This window comes from Elephas maximus, chromosome 10, assembly GCF_024166365.1.
Source record: "Elephas maximus indicus isolate mEleMax1 chromosome 10, mEleMax1 primary haplotype, whole genome shotgun sequence".
NCBI classification, from domain to species: Eukaryota; Metazoa; Chordata; class Mammalia; order Proboscidea; family Elephantidae; genus Elephas; species Elephas maximus.
Window position 1 is genome coordinate 46,750,291 of NC_064828.1, and position 16,880 is coordinate 46,767,170.

The window sequence follows — 16,880 nt, forward strand, 5'->3', positions numbered from 1 at the left end:
CCTCAATTCACAGCAGAACTTTGTCACAACATTATTATTTTAACAAAATCCCCCTATTCACCCTTCCTCTGTCTTGCCAAAAGTCTTGTCCCTATCAGGAGAAGGGGAAGAGGTGGGACAAGGAAGAAAAGGGAAGGGATAAGAAAATCCTACCCTGCCACATATGAATTGCATGGTCTTCATCAGTCCCTATGACAAATTGCTTACTGGTTTGCAGAAGTGAAAACGTTGCCGACACACAGCACCCTGACCGTGTTGTGGCACTGGGAACAGAGTTGAGACAAAAACCCAACAGCAGCCTTTTGAGAGGGGGTCCCAACTCCTCTCTGATGACTGGCATGGTGTAGGAACCATGTGAGTGATCCGGTAGGAATGACTTCCTGGAGTGCTCCACCATATTAGCGAAACAACATGCTGTCACTCTCATGTCTCAGCCTAAAACTTTCCGATTTGTCATCTCTCACCCATGTCTAGTAGTCATGTGTCTACACCTATTTCAAAATAATTGGCCAGACAGAAAACAAAGTGAATTTTTTACATTTAAGTATATAGAAAAAAAAAACCCATTGCCATCAAGTCGAGTCTGACTCATAGCGACCCTATAGATCAGAGTAGAACTGCCCTATAGTGTTTCCAAGGAGCGGCTGGTGGAATTGAACTGCCGACCTTTTGGTTAGCAGCCAAACACTTAAGCACTGTGCAACCAGGGCTCTGAAGTGTATAAAGTCACCTCAAAAATTTGTGTGGGTATTTTGTGATTATAATGTAGTAGATGCTCAATGTGGAAATTTAATTTTTTTTTTAATTTTGGATTTTGAAAATGTGAAAAATATGAAAGGACAAGAAAACAATACTACCCAAAGGTAAATAACACTGTTACTATTTTAATATGCCTCCCTCTAATCTTTTTTCTATGCATTTTTCACATCCTTAAAATCATACCATAAAGTCAATTTTTAAATACTTTCAGCATAAATATTTAATATTTCTTATTATAGAAGTGGAAACCCTGGTGGCATAGTGGTTAAGCACTACAGCTGCTAACCAAAGGGTCTGCAGTTCGAATCCACCAGGTGCTCCTTGGAAACTCTATGGGGCAGTTCTACTCCATCCTATAGGGTCGCTATGAGTCGGAATCGACTCGACGGCACTGGGTTTGGTTTTTTATTATAAAAGTATTATGTGCTTATTAGAGAGAACTTAGAAAATATAGATAAAAATACAAAAAAAGAAAAAGAAACATACATAATCCCACCACCCCAGTGTTTGGGCTTTTTGTTGTTTTTTGTTTACCCTGCCTCATTGTCTTAGGCTGGGTTCTCTAGAGAAGGAAAATCAGTAAAACGTAGAAATATATAGAGAGAGAGATTTATATCAAGGAAATAGCTTACACGATCGTAGAGACTGGAATGTCCCAAGTCCATGCATCAGGATAGAGGCTTTTCTCGATTCACGTAGCTGCAGGGGTTGGTGAATCCGAGATCATTAGGTCAGAGAGCAGGGCTCTTGCTCACAGGCTGTGAATATCAATGAATCTCATGATCAGCAGGCAAAACTGCATGGCTTCTCCTGATTCATGTAGCTGCAGGGGCTGATGAACCCAAGATCAGCAGGTAGGAGGACAGGGATCCCGCTCACAGGCTATGAAGATCGATGAATCCCAAGATAGGCAGATAAGCTGATAGCTCAAATCCAAAGAACCAGAGGTCAGATGGACAGGCGGTAGCCACAGGATCCAGGGAGAGCAAAAAGAGCCAGAACGTCTGCTTATATTCAGACGTAGGCCACACCTGCAAGGAAACTTCCCTTCATCTGATTGCCTACTCACAGCAGATTCCATCATGGGAGTGATGGCATATAAACAACTGAGAATCATGGCCCAGCCAAGTTGACACGCAATCTTAACTATCACACTCATTGACTTATCTTTCCACACAGCATTAAAAATTATTTGCAAACATTATTTGGGGTGGAAGGGGAGGGTCGTAATTAAAATGGTTTTAAGTTAGGCTTATTGAGGTATAATTTACGTATAGTAAAATTCACCCTTTTTAAGTGTGCAGTATAATGAGCTCTGACACATGTGTACAGTTCAATAACTGTCACCAAAATCAAGATATGCCTTCATCAGTATTTTCATCGCCCTAAAAAGTCCCCTTGTGGCCCTTTTTCTGGCAGTAAACGTTGTTTTAAACAGTTGCAAAATATTCTGTCATGTATTTATAGCATGTAGTTATGAACAGTGATGCAATTAGCATCCTTGTAAATGTACTTTTAGTTCCATTTTAGACTATTTCTTTAGAACAGGTCCCAGAAGTAGGACTGCTGGGTCAAAGACTGTTTTTTTAATATAAGTCTTAATATATATTTCCTATCTGCTTTCCAAAAAAAATTTTCACTTTAGACTTTACATCGGTAGGTGAAGGGACTACTTCCTGACATACTCTTCGAGTATAGAATATCCTCATTCCATAATCTTCCCAATTTGGTATATGAAAACGATATTGCATGCATTAAATTTGGCTGCTTTTAATTATCAGTGAAGTTGAACATTTTTAAAGGTTTATTAGCCATTTGTAGATCTTTTGTGAATTGCTTTGTCCTTGGGAAACCCTGGTGGTGTAGTGGTTAAGTACTAAAGGGCTAACCAAGAGGTTAGCAGTTCGAATCCGCCAGGCGCTCCTTAGAAACTCTATGGGGCAGTTTTACTCTGTCCTACAGGGTCACTATGAGTCAGAATTGACTCAATAGCAGTGGGTTTGGTTTGGTTTTTGTCCTTGAGGGTGGCCTTGATTTTTAATTACTGACATTTAAGAGCTTTATATACATTGAGGATATTAGCCCTATGTCTCTCCTACTTATTGTAAATATTTTCTCCAAGAAATAAGTTATTTTACATGTCTTCAATTTTTAATTATATTTTTAGACACAAAAGATCAAGTTCATTTGTCCTTTGTGCTCAAAAAATTAATCCAATTCCTATATTTACTTTATAGTACGGTAGCCATCAAAAATTTACAGGACAGACCTTTTCCATTTTATTCAATTTTATTATTTTCAGTACTGGTGGTTTGCCAAATACTTGTCAACATATGACTTAATGTGTATATCTCCATAAGTCTTTTTGAAGGAAATTAGCAAATCAGAACAAAATTCTTCTGCCAGATTTTGTTTCTCAGTTTTATTACTTAAAAAAATATAACTTCAATATATGTAAATCAATCATATATATAAACTGACTTCTCCCTACAAAATACATCACTCTTTAAAAGACCTATCAGTTTGAAATAGTCCTTTGTACTATTTGCTGCTCAGTAAGAGCAGAATAAATAAATGAGAGAAAGAGATGGGTGTAGTTGGGGTTAGTACAAATGAGGAAAGTAAAAACTACCTGAGAGAGGAGTCTTGAGTATAATAAAGTAACATGTGCAAAGGGCTTAGAGTAAGCTCTTGCACGAAGTAAGCCACTGATCAATGCTAGTTACTGCCATTTTAACTACAAAAATACTAATAAGCAAGCCAAAAAGAAAACAAAAACAAGAGGACTAAGTTGCAACTACCTAGACAGAATAAAGCAATTGTTGCAGTGGGAAGCACATTGACATTAGAAAGGCAACATGTCCAGAATATCTCCCGATCAGATTCTTCATGAAAATCTTCTGAACCTTTTCCTTATCATTTGCAACTCTCAATCTCACTGGAACTCTTGCATTCTCCACTAAAAAATCTCTTTTTGTTCTTTCTCCCACCACAACGTGTGAGCATTGAACAAATATTTCTTGAGCACCTTTATACACACTCTTAGTTCTTCCCTGCCCTCAGAGAGCTCATATACTACTGCAGGAGAGAGACAGGTACACAATAATCACAATGATTGCAATGATCACAATTTAGTTTTGTGCGTTTTATGATACCTACTATACACATGGCGTTATGGGAATACGAAGAGAGATTCCCCCACCCACCCCCACCTAGAGGTGGTCAGGAGATACTCGCAGAGCTGCTCACAGCTGAGCTATGCACGGAAGGATGAGTGGAGAGGTAGATGGGGGCGGGGGTCAGCGTAGAGTAGATTCCAGACAAAGGGAACAGCAGTGTATGCAAAGACACAGCAGCTTAAAAGAGCATGGTGTTCAATGTGACTTGAGCAAAAGGTATGTGGTACAGGTGAGGGATGGGGTAGGTAATACAGATTAAGGCCAGCCTGTGGAAGACTTTATATCACATAAATGAATTATCACTTTACCTTATCAAAGTAGTCCCTCGGAGATATTTGAGGGTGCAGGAATGCTATATTATCTAAGCAGTATCCAAGAGGGCAAGGACATCTTTGTCTCTCCTTCAGGTCGCCAACTTCCTAACTGCCACACCCTGTTGTTGGGTGCCGTCGAGTTGATTCCGACTCACAGTAACCCCATTAACAGAATAGAACTGCCCCCATAGGGTTTTCTTGGCTGTAATCCTTATGGAAGCAGATCACCAGGTCTTTCTCCCATGAAGCTGCTGGGTGGGTTCAAGCCACCAGCTTTTCGATTAGCAGCTGAGCAACTATTGCACCACCAGTGTTCCTTTCCAACCCTAATGACCTCTTTTTCTTCCTTTTTGGATCAGTATTAACTAAGCCTTCCTATTCACTTCACTACTCAGATTCCCCTTTGAGCCTGCTGACCATTCTGACCATTTTTTCTCCTTCCTTGCATTCTCTTCCTCTGTCTCCCCTTAAATGCTGATGTCCCTCAGCCTTGTTTATTTGCAGTGGAGAATTTCACCTACCCCCATAGCTTTCACAACCACCTATATTTTGATGTTTCTCACATGTTTACCTTCACCCCAGGTGGCTCCTCTGCTCCGAATCCATCTTTTGGGTGGTGTTACATGGCTATCCTATGACCAACTCAAATTCAACCCAACAAAACTAAATTAATGATTTTTCCACTTCCTCTACCTACCTATCCTGCCTTGCCAATTTGTTCTTCCTATCTCTGTTAAGAATCACCCAAGCTACAAACATGGGGCTTCCTTTGATACCTGTGTCCTCCTTGACCTCCTGTATCTAACCATCCAAGAAATTCTGTTGAAGTTGCCTCCTCATTCCAAACTTCCCTTTCCACCCCCACCACCATGACATTTATTAAGGTGCTCATCACTTCTTACAGAAATTACTGCAGCAGTGGCAATCCAAGGCACAACAACTGGTCTCTATTCACGTGGAACTACAAAGAAGGAGAGTCAGGAATAGGAGGAAGATATGGAATGTGTCACTAATTGCTCCATGAACAATTGCCTTCTTGACCCTGAGACCAAAAGAATGAGATGGTGCCCAACTACCATTACTGAACATTTAGATCAAAGATTATATATATATATGGAAGAATCCTAATCAAAAGGGGGAAAGTGAAGAACAGAATTTCAAACTCTCATGAAATCCAGACTTCCTGGAGCCATGAAGGTTGGATAAAGCCCTGAAACTATTGTCCTGAGATAATCTTAAAAACTTAAATCAAAAATATCCCCTGAAGTCTTCTTAAAACCAAACAATAGTTTAACTTAATTACTAAAAAATGCCTGCCTTGACAGAGGGGAACAGGAGCCGGTTGAATGGACACAGGGAATACAGGGTAGAAATGAGGAATGTGTTGTCACTTTATAGGGAGAGTAACTAGGGCCACATAACAATGTGTATAAAAGTTTTTGTATGAGAAACAGACTTAAATTGTAAACTTTCACTTAAAGCACAATAAAAAAAAGAAAAAAAGCCTGCCTTGAGCATTATGCTCTTTTAAGAACTATCTATATGGGATCAAAGTGACAACGGCAACTTGAAAGATTAGACAGAAACCTTAGGGAGGAGTGAGTTCATGTTAATAGGGGAGGAACAACTCAGAAAAGGAGGGTGAGAATGGTTACACAACTTGAAGAATGTAATCAATGTCACTAAACAGTACACGTAGAAACTGTTGAATTGGTGTATGTTTTGTTGTGGATATTCTCAACAACAACAAAATAAATTACATTTAAAAAAGAAAGAAATTACTGCAGCAGCTTTCTTTATTGGTATGTTTCCCTCCCCTCCCTTCCTTCTCCACCCACTGCCACACCAGGCTGGGGGACACTGGAATCAACCATCAAATCTCATACCACCATGTCTACCTAAGTGGCTGAGTCCTTTAACACTTGCTTCCCACCATCTACCCTCACTAAGTAGGGACCTTGGCATTTTACTTTGTTTCCTTTGGCTCCAACACAGCCCCATATAAACAAAGATGGTTAGGGAACACGTGGTAGCAATGACGATGGTGATTTATTTTTCTTTTGTTGTTTCCAATCTCCACAAAAAGCAAGTCCGTGCTGAATACACCAGAAGTCTTTCCAATTAATGCTAATGGGTGACCAGGCTATGGTTCACACAACGGGAAATGAGGCCACTAAGAGGAAGTTATCAGTAAGGGAATTTATGTTTTAGTAGCATGCTTAATTATGATACAACCATGACTGTCTCTGGCACAGGAATTTAGCATGCAAGATTTACAGCTCTTAGCACAATTTTTGCCTTTGTTGTCTCAAAGAGTCATGTTTCCGATGTTTTATTAGGCTATCAACCTCTGTTCAATTGTGTCAGGCTGCCCCCTACTGCTTTGGTCTCAGAATCTCATCCTGGCTGCTACTGTTTTGAGTTGATTTGGGGGATGTGTTTTTTGCCTAGGGTGCATAAAACTTGCCCACTCTCCTGTCCCAAAGAACACTGAAAACAATTGAAACAATAGGGGATGTTTTTTCTTTTCCTTTCTTTTTTTCTTTTAACAAAACCACTGAACAACCACATTAAAAAAAAGATTTGTTTGTTTCAAAACACACCTAACTGGCTTAAGCTTGCAAGAGAAATTAAGTTTCCAGAATAAGAGCAGATCAGATTTATTTTCTTTATTTCTTGAGGGCAGCAAACATCTTCAAGTGATATCTTCTCTTTTCATGATATGACAACAAGGAAATTTTTTTTAAGAGAAGCTGATGAAATTTTAACTAAGCCAGCCAGCCAAAGGAAGCAATGTTACAAAAGGGGCCTCAGAGGAAGGGTGGGATTTTTTTTTCTGCTTCAAAGACATTGAAGTGCAACACTGTGAAAAGGCTGCCTGCAGGAGAGGGTCAGAGCGCGCCAGACACCCACACACGGAGCCCCAAACGGGGTGTGCTGGGCATACCAATCTCACCCTCCTCTGCTGTCCTTCCTTCACTTGTTCACCTGCTCCGAATGTGGATGGGGTTTGCTCTTAGCCAGGAAGCAGTGTGGAAGATGGTCAGGAAAAGGGTTTAAGATATATTGGTAAGGAAAGAAGGAACCTGGAAATGAGTGGTTTGGGCTTTATTTGTTGTTGTTGCTGTTGGGTGCTGTTGAGTCTATTTCAGCTCATAGCAACCCCACGTGACAGAGCAGAGCTGCCCTACGGGGTTTTCTTGGCTGTAATCTTTACAGAAGCAGATTATCAAGTCTTTCTCAGGGTGGGTTCGAACAGCTTACCTTTTGGTTAGCAGCCAAGCCACCAGGGCTCCTTTTGGGCTTTATAACACGAACCTGTTCTCAAGGTATTTGAGGGCCCTCCTCAAGCAAAAAATAATAATTTGGAACAAGCTCCCCTAACCTTGTGCTGATGTATTAAAAAAAAATAAAAACAAACAAAAATATGACCTCTTTGTAGGGCAGCTTCCCTGATTCCAGATCTTTCCTTTCTCCTTCCCATCTGTCAACAAATCAGTTGTATGCAGCCTGTATGGCTCTTCCTCCGGGCCTTAGTATGGATGGATGGCTAATGTGATCATCTAACTGTGCTTCTGTGTGACCACAGGCAGCTCTGTCCACATCTTTCGTGCATTTTGGCAAACGCGGGAGTAGGAACTGCTGTGTTATTAGCTTTCAGGAGAGTCTGGTTTCCTGTGGCTCTTGACACTACTTTGTTCAGATCCCTGGGCCACATGTACACACCTTTATCCTCTCTGCAACTGCCTTGTGTCCTGTCCTTCTGGGCTGGCAGCCTCTGGAGGGGCAGGCAGTGAACATTTTTTTTCTCAGCCTGTTTTGTTAACTCCTTGGCCTGTGCTTGGAGCAGTGTTCTCTCTCCCAGGGCTTACAAAGGAGCTTGGGGAGGGGAGTGGGGAATGTCACTGGAGAGCATTTACCCTTATTGCAGTGTGCCAGACAAACTCAAAATCGATTCCATAAAAGATTTTTTTATGTTGCACAATCCAAGAGAACAGCCCAGCTGGTGACTTTGGCTTTCCTCCACGCCTCACTCTCATTCATAAAATCTTTCGAGAAGGCCATGTGCTGCTTCCATGCAGAGCTGATCAAGTTATGCTCCCATCCAGAATGAAGCGGGATTTAAAATCAGGTGGCTAGAAGCGTCCTTGACCAGTCTGTCTGTTCTTTCTACTCTCTCTCTACCTAACCACCCCACCCTGAATCAATAAATGCTATGCTGAGTTCCTCTAAAGATCTAGCATCATGCCAGAAGCTGGGAGATGACAAAAGCTTGCGAAACCTCTGGCATTCATGTACTGAATGTTCACAGCAGTCCCAGGGATCCAAGACCTATAGAAATTTGTCTTTTGCTGAGGCCCAAATTTGAATGTTAAACAACATGACACTGGTATTTGGGAGACAGTTACTTAATCAGTAAGCCTAGTTAGTCTAGTTACTATCCCCAAAACACAGTGTTCTTATTTTCTTAATTTACCCTATGCCAGGTATTATACCAATTACTTCCTATATGTTATCTTATTTAACCATGATTATAACAACTTTATCCCCATTTTATAGATGAGAAAACTGAGATTTAAAGGGTTTAAGAACTTTGCTCAGGATTATATAATTAGTTAGCGTTATCGAGCAAGATCACCAAGCTCGTTTGTATGATTGAGAAGATCACAGAGCTAGTTCATAGGATTGAAGCAAGATCACAGTTATTCAGCATGGTCTGGCAAGATCACAGAGCAAGCTGAGCAAGAATTTCACCCCAGGTCCGTCTTGCTCTGAAGCTCAAGCTGTTAACCATCTTGATTCTGCCTTCTATGTCATTTTCTCCTTTCTTCTGGCATGCAGCAATGATAACGAAGCTGTAAGAACTTTGTTACCATGTGAAAAAGGGCCCTAAGTTCTAAGGAAGATAGAAAAGACTATTTGTGAGAATATACAAAGAGTATGTTTGGCTTGGGATAGAAATATAAATCTGGACCTAAGCCAACTTGTTGTTGTTGTTGTTACTGCCCTCAAGTTGGCTCCGATTCATAGTCACCCGATGTACAACAGAACAAAACACTGCCCAGTCCCGAGCCATTCTCACAATTGTTGTTATGCTTGAGCCCATTGTTGCAGCCACTGGGTCAATCCATCTCATTGAGGGTGTTCCTCTTTTTCACTGACCCTCTTCTTTACCATGCATGATGTCTTTCTCCAGGACACGTACCTCCCGATAAAATGTGTGAAGTATTTGAGATGAAATCTCTAAGTCTCACCATCCTTGTTTCTAAGGAGCATTCTGTCTGTACTTCTTCCAAGACAGATTAGTTTGTTCTTCTGGCAGTGCATGGTGTATTCAATATTCTTCACCAACACAACAATTCAAAGGTATCAATTCTTCTTAGTTTTTTCTTATTCATTGTCCAGCTTTCACATGCATATGAGGTGATTGAAAACACTATGGCTTGGGTCACCCATACCTTAGTTCTTAAAACCACATCTTTGTTTTTTAACATTTTAAAGAGGTCTTTTGCAGCAGATTTGCCCAGTGCAATGCATCATTTGATTTCTCGACTGCTGCTTCCATGGGCGATGATTGTGGATCCAAGTAAAATGAAATCCTTGACAACGTTAATATTTTCTCCATTTATCATGATGTTGCTTATTGGTCCAGTTGTGAGAATTTTTGTTTTCTTTATGTTGAGATGTAATCCATACTGAAGGCTGTAGTCTTTGATCTTCATTAATAAATGTTTCAAGTCTTCTTTCCTTTCAGCAAGCAAGGTTGTGTCATTTGCATATCATAAGTTGTTAACAAATCTTCCTCCAATCCTGATGTAGTGTTCTCATATAGTCCGGTTTTTCAGATTATTTGCATACAGATTGAATAAGTATGGTGAAAGGATACAACCTTGATGCACACCTTTCTTAATTTCAAACCATGCAGTATTCCTTTGTTCTGTTCGAATAACTGGTTCTTAGTCTGTGTACAGGTTCCTCGTGAGCACAGTTAAGCGTTCTGGAATTCCCATTCTTTGCAATGTTATCCATAATTTGTTATGACCCACATAGTCAAATGCCTTTGCACTGTCAATAAAATACAGGTAAACACCCTCCTGGTATTCTGTTTTCAGCCAAGATCCATTTCACATCAGCAGTGATATCCCTTGTTTCATGTCCTCTTCTGAATCCACCTGAATTTCTGGTAGTTCCCTGACAATGTACTGCTGCAAACGTTTTTCAATTATCTTCAACAAAATTTTACTTGCAGTGTGGTATTAATGATTTTTTTTATATATATAATTTCCACATTCTATTGGATCACCTTTCTTTGGAATGGGCACAAATACAGATCTCTTCCCATCAGCTGGCCAGGTAGCTGTCTTCCAAATTTCTTGGCCTAGATGAGTAAGCACGGCCAGCACTGCATCCATTTGTTGAAACATCTTGATTGGTATTCCGTCAATTTCTGGAGCCTTGTTTTTCGCCATTTCCTTCAGTGCAGCTTGGACTTCTTCCTTCAAGACCACGGGTTAGTAAGAGTGGTGGTCCAAAAAACCAAAACCAAACCCAGTGCCATCAAGTCGATTCCGACTCATAGCGACCCTATAGGACAGAGTAGAACTGCCCCATAGAGTTTCTAAGGAGCGCCTGGCAGATTCGAACTACTGATCCTTTGGTTAGCAGCTGTAGCACTTAACCACTACGCCACCAGGGTTTCCAGAGTGGTGGTAGCACCCTTAAGAATGAGGAAGGTAACATGGTTTAGGTTGGGGCAAGGGGGATACTAAGCTCAGTATGTGATGTATAACTTTAGATAGATCAACTATAGACCTAGATCTACTGATAACATTCTACATAGCAGAGAGGCCAAGAATTTGTTCATGGTTTCAAGCATGTGTAAGTTTGTGGGGTCAACATATATGGTATAGCCACAAAGCAACGTTAATAGAACTATAGGATTTCAGAATCAAAAAACACATAACTTTGTTCAACACTTACACAGCATATTTATGTTCAGAACTACAGTGTACACCAGAGGTTGTCAACCAGCATCTGTTTGAATAACTTTTTGTGAAAATAGCTCACTCCTCTTTCTATGATTACCCAGCACTATTTATTAGGAAGTTTTCACTGATATTGATACCTTTTGACAAAATGAAGCTTACTTATAGCCTAATGGCTAATAACATAAACTTGGGAATCTTACAAAATAGGTGTAGAAGATATTGCTAGTCTTCTAATACCCATTCTTCCCTTTCTCCTCAGGAATAACCAAAACCCATTGCCATCAAGTTGATTCCAACTCATAGCAACCCTATAGGATGGAGTAGAACTGCCCCGTAGGATTCCCAAGGCTGTAATCTTTATGGAAGCAGATTGCCACGTCTTTCTCCCGCAAAGCGGCTGGTGGGTTCAAACTGCCAGCATTTCAACTCACAGTCGAGTGCTTTAACCACTGCACTACAGGGCCGCTTCCTCAGGAATAAAACCCAAAAATTTTAGCGGAACACATGACTACCCAGAATAAAGACTGACGCCAACCCTATGTGTGCAAAGTAGAACTGCTCTGTAGGGTTTTCAAGTCTGTGACCTTTCAGACTCAGATCACCAGGCCTGTCTTCCAAGATGCCTCTGGGTGTGTTCAAACCACGAAGTTTTCAGCTAGTAGTCAAGTGCCGAGCCATTTGTGCCACCCATGGACTCCTTTCTGTTACCCAGAACCCAAAAAGCAGCCAAATTAAATACTTTTACTGTGGCTTCCAATCTCTGCTTCTGCCATTTACTAACAAGTTGCTTAACTTCTCTGAGCCTCAGTTTCTTCATCTGTCAAATGTAGCCTACTGCATGGGATTGTAGACAAAACTAAAGAAGATAATGCACGTACTCAACAGATGATAGCAGTTATTGTTATCACCACTACTATTATTATAACCCTTCATAAAAGACCAAAGAGGCACCATTCAGAAAGACAAATTGAAATTAAAAATAAATATCTCATAAAATAAATCCAAATAACTATGACTCCTTAGACATTGTAAAAGAAAAAAAACACTTTATTATACTTAAACATGGAGCCCTGATGGGGTAGTGGTTAAGCATCCAGCTGCTAATCAAAAAGTCAGCAGTTTGCACTAGCCGCTCCTTGGAAACCCTATGGGGCAGTTCTACTCTTTTCTATAGGGTCACTATGAGTCAGAATCAAGTCGACGGCAATAGGTTTGGTCTGTTTTTTTTTTTTTTAATAATATAACATATTAGTAGTTGAAGATAAGGTTATTAGTCTGAACAACTCTGACATAGAATAAATATCTTCTTTTTCATTTCATAGTCAAGAGGCCCAGAAAGGCATAGAAATGAGCTCAGAGCAATAAAATGAGTAGTGGACTTGAATTAAATTTATATCCTATATCCCCTTGGAAACCCTGGTGGCATAGTGGTTAAGAGCTATAGCTGCTAACCAAAAGGTCAGCAGTTCAAATCCACCGGGAGCTCGTATGGGGCAGTTCTCTCTGTCCTATAGGGTCTCTATGAGTTGGAATTGACTTGAGAGCAATAGGTTTGATTTTTTTTTTTTTTTTGGTACCCCCTTGAGGTTCAGCCATTCAAGGAACAATCAATAGAACAGAAACATGTGTGTCAATACTGTCCAGAAATCTTCCTCTATCTTTTCAACCCTAACTTGCCTATGTTCCAAAAGCACTTCAGAGGTCATCCCCATTGTTGAAGAGCTGGTCCTTTCCTCTATGAAGACGTTGTTTCATTACTGTTGACTAACATGTCCTTTCCAGTCTCTCCTTCATTAAGGAGATACCAGTGTTTTCCTTCCATGAGCACCTAGGCCGCGCCTGAATCATTGTCTTAACATCCTCCGCAAAACTCCTCCAGCCACTCCAAGTTTCACCCTTTCCCTTCCTTCACGCAACAAAAGCCCTATTAGGGGGAGAGCTATCTTGAGAATGCTGCCGAGATGTCTTTATCAAAATGTTACTTTAATTTAGGCTATAAAAAACATTAAGAGGCACTAAACACTAAATATTTGAGGATGGATGAATGGTGGGAGGATTAGAAGGAAGGAAGGGAACTTACTTCATCCAATGAAGGAAATTCCTTAAAATGAACCACGTCACCCGACGGAATCAAGAAAATTCTCTGTTGTGGGAGGGGAGGCAAGAAAGGGAACATGCCTTGAGTTGTTAAAAGATAAATCTTAGTTCCAAAGAGAAATTTTTTTTTTTAATAAAACGAATGTACCATCATTGAAAAACCTATTTACATTTCACAAAAATAATGAGGAATAAAATCCCCTTTCCTTTTGACTCCTCAGTTACCTTCCTACAAGTAACCATGTCTCATATTTTCTTACGCGTCCTTCTAGAGATTGTCCTGCATATACAAAAATATATATATGTAGATATACATAAAATTATAATAGTTGTTCTTGTATTATTTGTAAAACTTTCAATGAAATCGTTATTTTAACCATCCTGTTCCTTAAAGCAAAATTCCCTCCCAACAAGAAGTAAAAGCCTTGTACGCATCTCAGGTCTTCACAGAGTCAGCAAAAGTCCAGGTACTCTATGGAACAGAAATAACCAAATACCTCAAAATATTTAATTTCCTATTCCAGTAATGTGAAACAGGTGTAATTAAAATAACACTTTTTAATTAAGTGACCTCTCTTGACCAACCATCTGTGAATAATTCAGATTTCCCACTTATTATTGCTGTAAAATTAAAACGAGGTCATATAAACAGGAAGATCCTCTTTAACTATCTTTAAGCACCAGCAATATATATTTTCCACCAGTTAAAATCCTTAATGATACAAAAAACCTGTCAAGCGTAACTCCCCCAAGTCATTTGCCTGAAACCATCAATATTTTATCATGCGCTTGCAGTTGGCTTTAATTTAACAGTCCAGGTTACTAATCAAACAAAACACCCAAGTCATTAAAAGTTAGCGTGCCATTTAGAAAGTGCATTTCACGTTTATTAAAATATCTTTCATGCAGCCATTAGAAACTAAAGTTTTAATTACAATCAGATATTTAGTTCTACTCGGGTTATGCATCTGGCACTCTCTTGCAACCACCCTGATTAATCTTCCAGACCAAGTTCGTCCGTTCCCCCTGAAATTATTTTCCTCTCAAGTTCTTCAGAAATCACCCCACCTCCAACAAATAAGTAAAATACATTTTGAAGGTGTGTAAAATAACTACCCAAAAGATAATTCATTTAAAAGATTTCATTTCAAATGCAATTTACCCTGCATAAAAGATCAAAGAGGCATCATTCAGAAAGACAAATTGAAATTGAGAATTAGTTCTTCTTGTCTTTATTGTCAATTTTCAGTATTTATTTTTCTTTCTGATGATGGGAAAAGCTCAACAAGAATTTTCTTATGATTTTCTAGCTGAACGACTCAACTAGGTATTTTTTCTGGTGTGTCTGTGCGTGTGTGTGCGTGTGTGTGTGTGTTTCCCTTCACCTTTCCAATATTCCCTGCTCCTATTCCTGCTCTGGCTTGCTTTAAAATTCCATGAGGAGATTACTAACAGGTAAAACATCAGATTTTATGTTAAATTTAGCTATTCAGAATTAAAGCATTTAGGCTCTCCATCAGCCATATTCACCATGTACTAGAAGACATTTTCTATCGGCTTCGGAGTCAACAGCAAGTATGGGAATCGTGCTAATGAAAACTGTGGGACCAAGTAGTTCACTATGCAAATGAAGACCTCTAATTACCCAGGTTGTTTTTTTTATTCATTTCCCAGGGCTGCTGTAACAAAGCACCACAAACTGAGTGACTTAAAACATTAGAAGTTTATTGTCTCAGAGTTCTGGAGGCTAGAGGTCCAAAATCAAGTTTGTCAGCAGGGCCATGCTCTCTCTAGGGGAAAGTCTCTCCAAGACTCTAGGAGGTGATTCTTCCTTGCCTCTTTCTAGCTCCCAGTGGTTCCTGACAACCCGGTGTTCCCCGGCTAGCAGATGCATCACTCCGATCTCTGCCTCCACCATCACATGGCCATCTTCTGCCTGGGTCTGGATCTCTTCTCTTGTCATAAGGACACCATTCATATTGGATTAGGATCCACCCTACTCCAGTTTGACCTCATGTTAACCTAACTGATAACATCTTCAAAGACTCTATTTCCAAACAAGGTCATGTGCATAGGTACCAGGGATTAGGACTTCGATCTAGACCTTTTGGGACGGCACAGTTCAATCTATAACAAACACCAATCCTTCCCAAATGCTTCTAAAAAACAGAAGAGGAAGAAATGTTTCCTACCTCATTTATGAGGTCAGTAATACCCTGAATACAAAACCAGAAAAAGATGTCACAAGGAAAAACAACCCATATATCTGTACCTCTTTTAAATATAGATGAAAAAATTCTCAACAAAATACTAGCAAACCAAAAAAAAAAACCATTGCTGTCAAGTTGATTCCAATTCATAACAACCTTGTAAGACAGAATAGAGCTGCCCCATAGGGCTTCCAAGGGTCCACTAGTGGATTCAAACTGCTGACCTTTTGGTTAGCAGCTGAGCTCTTAACCACCAGTGCTCCAGCCAAATCCAACAACATATAAAAAGGATTATACAACATGACCAAGTGGGGTTTATCGCAAGAGTGCAAGGTTGGTTGGACATATGAAAATCAACGTAATATATCATATTAAGGAATAAAGGCCAAAAAGCACATGATCATCTCAGTAGATGTACAGAAAGCATTTAAAGAGGAGAGTACGACAAGCTACCCATAACGCAAAAATCCATTGCCCTCAAGTCAGTTCTGACTCATAACAACAACACAGAACAGAGCAGAACTGCCCCATAGGGCTTCCAAGGCTGTAATCTTTACAGAAGCAGACTCCCACATCTTTCTCCCGCAGAGTGGCTAGTGGGTCGATCAACAACCTTTCAGTTAGCACCTGAGCACTTTAACCACTGCTCCATCAGGGTTCCTTGGACAAGCTACAGTTCCCACAAGTTCCCCAAGTTCCCCGAATTCAGTTGATCATGAGGCTATAACTGATATCCATGACCTCGTTCCTCTACCACCAATTCCAGGTTCCTTGGCCCCTCAGCTAGCACTTGTACTGTGTTGTTTGCCTGGTGGAATGACCTAGACCTTCATCCCTGAAGGATATGAGCCCCTGGTTACTGTGCTTCTGTCAGGCTGCAGTAGCCGAAATTTCTTTTTCACATGAGAACACCAAAAGACATCCTAGTGGATCCCCCATGTTCAAAACACATTCTTCTATGCCCCCGTGATGGAGGAGCAACCCTACCTCCTCAGGATGATCAGGGTCAAATACCTCTGCCAGTATAAAACCTCCTTTCCTAGGCTGCTAATCTAATGGCAAGAGAAGCACGAAGTGACAGTACAGCCATAGTTTTAGGTTTAGCGGGACTCCTATTAAACCCCTGACAAAAGCATTCCCCTCTGGAAACCAGAATTTCTAGAACCACAGAATCTAAAATTGTGAAGACAAGAAGCACTCAAATCAAGTTGTTGGCCACCATATCTGGAGGTTTTTCCTCTGCTATATAGATGAAGAATATCCATCCCTTTCATTCCTAAAGGTAACATGATCGGTTAGGCAATGCCAGAGAATCTTGCAGGCTAAAGCACT

General features: G+C 40.2%; 1 long non-coding RNA gene across 1 annotated transcript in view; it reads right to left on the bottom strand.

Moving 5' to 3' along the window:
• Positions 1–1,190: 1,190 nt before the first annotated feature.
• Positions 1,191–16,880, bottom strand: part of LOC126084651 (uncharacterized) — a 99,866-nt gene continuing 84,176 nt past the window's right edge. The window contains exons 6-7 of the long non-coding RNA XR_007519046.1: positions 13,322–13,384; positions 1,191–1,517 (exon numbers count right to left, since the gene is read on the bottom strand). This is a non-coding gene — a long non-coding RNA (uncharacterized LOC126084651). The remainder of the gene's footprint in view (positions 1,518–13,321; positions 13,385–16,880) is intronic.